The sequence below is a fragment of the Gadus macrocephalus genome, chromosome 16 (genome assembly GCF_031168955.1).
Source record: "Gadus macrocephalus chromosome 16, ASM3116895v1".
NCBI classification, from domain to species: Eukaryota; Metazoa; Chordata; class Actinopteri; order Gadiformes; family Gadidae; genus Gadus; species Gadus macrocephalus.
The window spans coordinates 7,108,100-7,115,497 of record NC_082397.1 but is presented as its reverse complement, the minus strand read 5'-3'; the positions used below and the strand labels follow the sequence as shown (position 1 = coordinate 7,115,497).

At 49.3% G+C, this 7,398-nt stretch overlaps 1 protein-coding gene across 1 annotated transcript in view; it reads left to right on the top strand.

Annotated features, from left to right (window-relative positions):
• The first annotated feature begins 2,537 nt into the window (after positions 1-2,537).
• pak4 (p21 protein (Cdc42/Rac)-activated kinase 4) overlaps positions 2,538-7,398 on the top strand; it is a 32,579-nt gene continuing 27,718 nt past the window's right edge. The window contains exon 1 of the mRNA XM_060075222.1: positions 2,538-2,697. The gene's annotated coding sequence lies outside the window, so the exon portion shown is untranslated. The remainder of the gene's footprint in view (positions 2,698-7,398) is intronic.

Below are 7,398 nucleotides of genomic sequence, written 5' to 3'. Positions count from 1 at the left end.
TGTGTGAGAGGTAGTAGTGTGTATTCGTGACCACAAGGGGTCAGTGTTGTATAGCGATAAACTTTGTACATGGCTAATGGAGAAAGTTCACGTTTCGGTTGATCGACGTTAATAAACTCTGGCCAGTGACCAACAAAGTATGGATCGTGTTGAACGATGAACATTCGATTAACAACATTTAAAGAACATCCAACAAAGTCATAACGTATTATTTTCAATCAACAATAAATACAACAAATATCTTAAAGACATACTTTATTCATAATACATACAATATTCACTTCTCCGTTATCCAAGTCCACTGTCCTAGAAAGCAGGAAAACTCTTTATATAATAGCCTACATTATTTAAATTAGATTAAATTCCACGTCTCCTCTTCCTTGAGCCTACCACTCCTCCTCATCATCATTGGCCAGGAGTTCCCTCAAGTCTACCCGTGTATCTTCCCAGTGAAAGTGTTTCATCTCTTGAACAGTGTTTTTACGCAGACCCCAGAACGTGTTAGAACCAGCCCCAGTAGAGCTGGACCGAGCCTGGCCCAGTCCGAACCACAACACCGGGCAGACTAACAGGGATTGATCCTCCCCTTCCTCCTCCTCCTCCTCCTCCTCTTCCTCCACCTGTCCAAGGTCCTCTGTGTTGCTGAGGGGATTCTGGTAGCTCACTGTGTCCTTGTGTTTCCCTGCTGGTCCCTCCTCCAGGCTGATCCGGTCGGGCATTACCCTGCATGCATCTGGGGCGTTCCGACGACTGCTTCTCGCGCTCCAGAAAGTTCCCCTGAAGGCGTTGCTGTTGTGGCTACACAGCGGTACCACCGGCTCTCCTTCCTCCAGGAAGCCTCGGCTCCTGACCACGGTGGGCCTTCCTCCGACCGCAGCATGCAGCTCACTTTGTGGTACGCCACCGTGGGCCAGAGGTGGAGACAGCTGCCCGCAGGCCACAAGCGTACGATGTCCCGGCCGCGCGCCCAGCCAGAGACGCTTACGGGTCACGTACCTCCAGAGTCCGGCGGCGGGCCGGTCGGGTGTCTGCTGGCGTTCAGGAACAGCAGACGTCCGGGTGCGGTCGAAGTGCTGTCTGCTCCTCAGCCACAAGGACAGGAACCTCCGCCACACTAGCTTGGCCTGGCAGGGAATCCTGTTGGAGGCGGTGACATCGTCTCCTCCGTCGTCCTCTGAGGTCTGCTCCACTGCCTCCTCCTCTTCCCCCTCGTCCTCCTCTGCGTAGCGCCCAAGCCGTGGGAGTGGGTCTTGGAGTTTGAGATCCCGGCCGCTACCTCCTCCATGCTTTGTTTTGTCTCCGTCTCCGTAACGATAGAAGCTCCCCTGCCTGCGAGCTCCATCCATCTCTGCTTCTCCCATGTGACGGGCAATAGGGGTTGTGGATCACATGGTGCAGCGACCACAGACGGCCGGCCCCTCCTGCATCTGGTAGCTGGTCTGAGCCCAGGGGCTCCTTCTCATCCAGCCACTGTGAAGTGACCTGGACACTAATGAACCGACCAATCAGAACCCAATAACTCCCAGACTGATGCACTAACTGACAAACTACCTATCTGTCTGTCTGTCCGTCTGTCTGTCTGTCTGTCTGTCTGTCTGTCTGTCTGTCTGTCTGTCTGTCTGTCTGTCCGTCTGTCCGTCTGTCCGTCTGTCCGTCTGTCCGTCTGTCCGTCTGTCCGTCCGTCCGTCCGTCTGTCCGTCTGTCTGTCTGTCCGTCTGTCTGTCTGTCTGTCTGTCCGTCTGTCTGTCTATCAATCTATCTATCTATGACTGCCTGACTTACCGACTATCTAAATACCTAACTATAGCTTACTAATTGACTTACTAACCTGTGTCTTTCCAGAAAAAGGCCTGACAAATCAGACTGATGTGCAAAGTCAGGCCAGTGTCTGCCGTCGCCAGACACTTCCCCGGGCTCCATGCGATGGGAAACGATCAGAGATTCACTCATTGACTCGTACTGCTGTCCTACATCTCATCAGCTCAGGAAAAAAAAAGCGTTCTATTCTTAGAAGAGCAAAGTTACTCTTTCCACTGATGGCTGAGTTCTGTTTACAACGTTTTTGTAGGAACGAGAAACGAGAAACAGGGAGAAAGGGGAATGGGGGGAGGGGCTTGTCAGTCATCATCAATCAGTGTCTAATAACAAATTGATTGGATTGATTTGACCCCCCGGAATGTGCTGAACTTTACGCCCCCTATCCCTAGAGGGGGCTGCCTAGTTGCCCCTGTCCTGTCAAGTAACTGATCATTACGATGGCGTCTATCACTGACTGTCAGAAACTAACAGTTTATATAAAAATGGACAACTATGATTCAAATTTGACCACTGTCCTTTCCTGTAGAGAGAGAGAGAGAGAGAGAGAGAGAGAGAGAGAGAGAGAGAGAGAGAGAGAGAGAGAGAGAGAGAGAGAGAGAGAGAGAGAGAGAGAGAGAGAGAGAGAGAGAGAGCTCCATGGATGCATAGGTTCACACAGGTCAACCAGCCAATCAGTGCAGGCTGTAGCCGCCTCGGTTGCCATGGTGCTCGAGTACGGGTCCCCGGATGTAGCGTTACCCAGTTCAACATGGCGACGGGAAAGTGAGACTTCGGCTTGTGTTAAACAGTTTGACTAAAGTTAGGATATTTACAAAGGACGGACGGAGGACATTCACTCAAACCGGCGATACCACAAGCGTTTACGGAGGACTTTTTCGAGTGAGTCCCTGCATTTGATTATCGTTCATCCGCCCGGCGTGTGATTGTTGTGCTCTACTTGTGGCGCGTTGGAAGCGAAACTAGTATGTGAGTTTAGCCTCAGTGGCTAACTACGGCTAATATCCACTGCCGGGCTCTTAGTGCTTTTGTCCGGGCTGTTCAACACAGCCCGATATGTAGGCCTACTCCAAGTTTGGTTCATGACCCGCCGTATCGAGCTGGTGTTTCGGACGTGTGTCTGTGGTGCTAGTAGGAAGACATCAGTAAAGCTGGCTGATCTACCAGCCGTAGTGCCCGTGTTCCTCCTAAACCCTCTGAGCCGGCCAGACGGCTTAACGGGAAATCCGACAGCCAAGCCGGTTCGGGTAGCGCCTTTCTTTTGTCGTTTTGCCAGTAAGATTTGACTACCAACAAAAACAGTGTCTTTGTCTGCGCTAGTTCACTGACAGATGTGTGGTAAGCGGTTTGCTGTACGAACAATTGGTGGACTATCTGAAGTCTGTGTGGTTGATCACACAGATCTGATCTACCATGTAATATTATCCCTTGGTTCTTTGACACTCATTCATAGCGCAGCATGTTTAAATCCCATGGCCATTATTGTGTTGGTGTTGCAATGCCATTAACGTTTAAGTATCATTAACAGCATTTGATCTGTTCTATTATCTGTGTATTCTCTATCGGTTTCTATCAGTTGATGTAGTCTCCTCCAATTTACTTTACACGGTTCGTGTGTGTGTTTGTGTGCACCCAATAGTGGATAGTGTGTGAGTGACACCGGACGGCGTCTACCAGTCAGCAAGGATATAGTGTCTGCACCCCAGACATTCCTTGAATGCCAGACTTTGAATGGGGGCGCAAACGCACACAACCCATACGTCCGTTAGTGGCTAGACCATTGCAGTTATATTGCTGATTCATGGCAAGGAGCAGTCCCAAGCAGTATTCCTGACATTTAAGTCTACTACAGCAGCAGGTTTAGATGTATTACTAGTGTGACATAAGTGATGCGCTTATGACTCTATTTACCACAGGGGCCTGAATATTATTGTTGTACTTTGTCTGTGCAATTGAAAGGGAATGTCAGGGGTTTATGGTTGATCGCCGTAGTAAGGATGCTCGTTTCGTATTCTGACCAATGGCCATGGTGTAGACGGTGGAGCGCACAGCCCCTGGTGACATGACATCAGAGGGTCTAATGGCGTCTGAAGCAGACGTCAGGGAGTGACATAATGGCTGTGATTGTATTGAAGGTCCTAGTATCCCCTTGGTGGCAGCCAGCACGGTGTGCTAACCTCTTCTGTAGACACATTGTCACATTCTATTGATAGCCCCTGAATGTAACCTTCCCGGTTCTTCTCAAGCCCATATTGTCATGTTTCAGGATGGTGATTGGTTTATGTGAATGTGCAATTGGGGTGGGCATCACAGCCTAGTCGTTAGAGTCCCGGCAATATGTCCCAAGTTCGATCCCCAGTGGCTGCAGTCATCCTTGAGCCAAGAAGCCCTTAACCCTTGCTGCCTCTTAAAGACTTGTATCTGAAAAAAAATAGCTAAATTACTTAATAGTAACAGCAAGGCCCAGTTTCAAACCACTATGCAGTGGTGGGAAACCTCAAATGTTTCTCCCAAGATCTGGTTTCATAGGAGAATATGGCAGAGTCAGAACGGGGGAATGGAATGTGGGTGAGAGAGTCTGCACAGTTTGATTGGTGGTTGGGGGGGTGGGAGGGGGAGATCAAAGCAGAAGGCCTTCATCCCTGTGATGGACAGGTAAGCCTGTGTGTTTATTGAGCGTTTGCAGAGAGCGTGGGAGCACTGCCGAGCTAAGCCAGGCCTCCAGCCGAGAGCCGGGCTGCCAGGCACAAAGCACGCACACCACCCAACACACACACACGCACACACAATGCACACACACACACAATGCACACACACAGTGCCCACATGACCATCAGCGACGAGAGTGCAAGGGGTTTGAGACCTGCTTATGTCCCATTAACACCTCACTGGGGGACGGTGAGAGGGAGTCCATGAAGTAGGGGGGGTCAGTGGTACCCTTGACTTTTTGTACTCTCTGTCATTGATTTTTGCAACTCATGGTTATATGCATGGATGTGCATGTTGGACACACACACACACACACGCACACACGCACCCCCACACACTAGGATAAACAGAGCGAGATGCAGACCGTTTGATAAGATACGGTCGAGGTGTGAAATTGCAAGTAGGAGGCAGGGTCCCAACCAAACCAAACCGAAAGCCCTGGAGGACCCAGCTACCCCGGGTTATCATAACTACCCTGGAATGAGAGGAACAGGCAGTGCTTATTGTCTTACCAGCAGAAGTAACAAAGGTCCATTCAGGAATGAACACGGCAGCCGAGCGAGTATCAACAAGGTGCATGAGAACAGGAGCTGCGGCGCCCGCTGAAGACAAGGTTCAGCTCATAGCCACAGCGAGCCCTTACCCTAACCCTCTTAAGGCGCAACAATGCGCACCGAGGCCTGCATTGTGTTGAATCCAGGTCAGTTTGCTTTGCCAAATACAAATACATGGATCTGGGGGCCGGCCGGTTATCAATGCCATGTGTGTACAATAGCTTGGGTCTCACACCTGTTTGGCAGCGAAAGGCTAGCACTCAGCTCTAGCGTTTTCTGCCTAAATTGGTCATCGGTGGAATATCCCAGATATAATTTAACCTGAGATTTATCCAATCTGAGAACTTTTCATTGGTCATTTTATCTGGCCTGTGAATGCCATGAATTGTCTGAAAGCTGTAGACGGGCTGGAGTCATCGGAAAAATGTAAAGGCACCTCGCTATAATACTGACGGCAGTTTTATTATGTAATTGTTCAGAAGCATGTCAGCAAAAGGTGCTTTGTAGAGCGTTTCCTGCTCTGCTGGACCTCACTTGGGGATCAGTTTAAACCTCTGGGCCCCGCCCATTCTCCTTCTGTGCAGGATTTGGGAAGTCGATGACAGGATTTTCTTTCTATTTACTCAGAAAGCGAAAGGCAAGTCACGATACTACAGGTACGGGCAGAGCGGTTGGATCAGCTTCATTCACCGTGGGGGGGGGGGGGGGGGCTTGTTACGACCTTGTCTTTAACATAGTGATGGAGAGATAATTGTATCATTGATCAGAGCTACAGTTTGAAAGGCTTTTACTATCAAATTAATTGATGGTAATCATTGCATTATTTGTGTCTCTGCCGTTTCCTTGGACGCGATTTATGTTTGGCATCTAAAGACGTAGAATTTGTTCAATCAATGTGGCACTATCAAGCCAGGACATGTACATCCTGGGAAAGAACAAACACACGCACACACACCGAAACCCCCCCCCCCCTCGGTCTCATCTTCCAGGCAAACAGTCGCACGCACACATTCCCATTTCAATAAATGTCCCTCTAACCCACACATGTATGCACACTATTATTACACACACACACACACACGCGCGCGCGCGCGCGCACACACACACACACACACACACACACACACAGCCCTCACCCTGGGAGCTGGCCTGGGTTCGCCTTTGCTGATGTGCGTGGTGGTGACTTTGTACTGCGAGGAGAAGCATGTAGAAGGCCTGTCTGTTGTATTGTTTACATTCTTCATTGGCCCAGCGCTGGAACGTTCTAGGTGACAGGAGGCAAAGTTTGGCAGTGAATGGCTGGAGGACCTGAAGCCATCATGCACATTCAGGACTAAAAGCTGAGCACTCCCATCTGCTTTGAACCGTGTGTCCTCGTATCGGCGGCAGCCGGGGGAAATGTGCACACAGTGTTTTTGCGGGTAAATGTTTTCTTAATGAAGCATGCTACTACAAAAATGCAGCATGCCTCATTAGCCACACATCACACACAGCAGCCCCGGTCAGAGAGCGCGACGCAGGTGCTGGTGGGAAATGTGGTGTTTGTAGCTTGGTCGGGATGTGTCTTTATTTGGGTGGGAATGGGGGTTTTCTGTTGAAAAAAACGGGGCACTCTCTCACCCCGACCCACTGGAGTTGTTGTGCGGGCAGTGACGACCTGTCTGATGACCTGCGGGCAGGGATGGCTGGGGTCTGTGACGCAGAGTCAGCCTGTAATGAGGGGTTGGCCTCCGTGCATGCAGCAGTTGGTCAACCAAAACAGTTCCTCCATGGCTCCTGTGTTTGTCTTTAAACTGCTGTACAGCGGTGTGACGTGGCGCTACCTAAGTGTTTGTGCAGTGGTGTTTGTGTGCCGTTCAGTGTTTAGTTTGTGTCCGAAGGGATATTATTATTGTGCTGCTTTCAAAAAGGAGGGCGACATTTTACGACACATACCCCCTTAATGCTACGTATTTTTTAGCTCGTACTCCTATCTGAGTATGAAGATGACAGTGGAGTAATTATTTCTAAATGACGGTATTGTTTTAGCAACGGTGAGGAAATGGCGTGGACTGCAATTTACAAGATAATAGATAATACACAGAACAGCGTTTTTAAAGATGCGCCTCCTACTTCACCATTGTTTTCCTATGGTACCTAATAGGGCTGAACGATCTATCGTTTTCGACCGAAAATCGCGATCTCAAGCATTACGATTTTGGGATCGTCAAAGCTGCGTTTTTTATTTATTTATTTATTTATTTTTACAAAAGTGCAATTATTTTGATGCTGATGAGCCATTGAAGCAAGTTTACTTAAGAAAGAGGGCTCCCTTTTTATT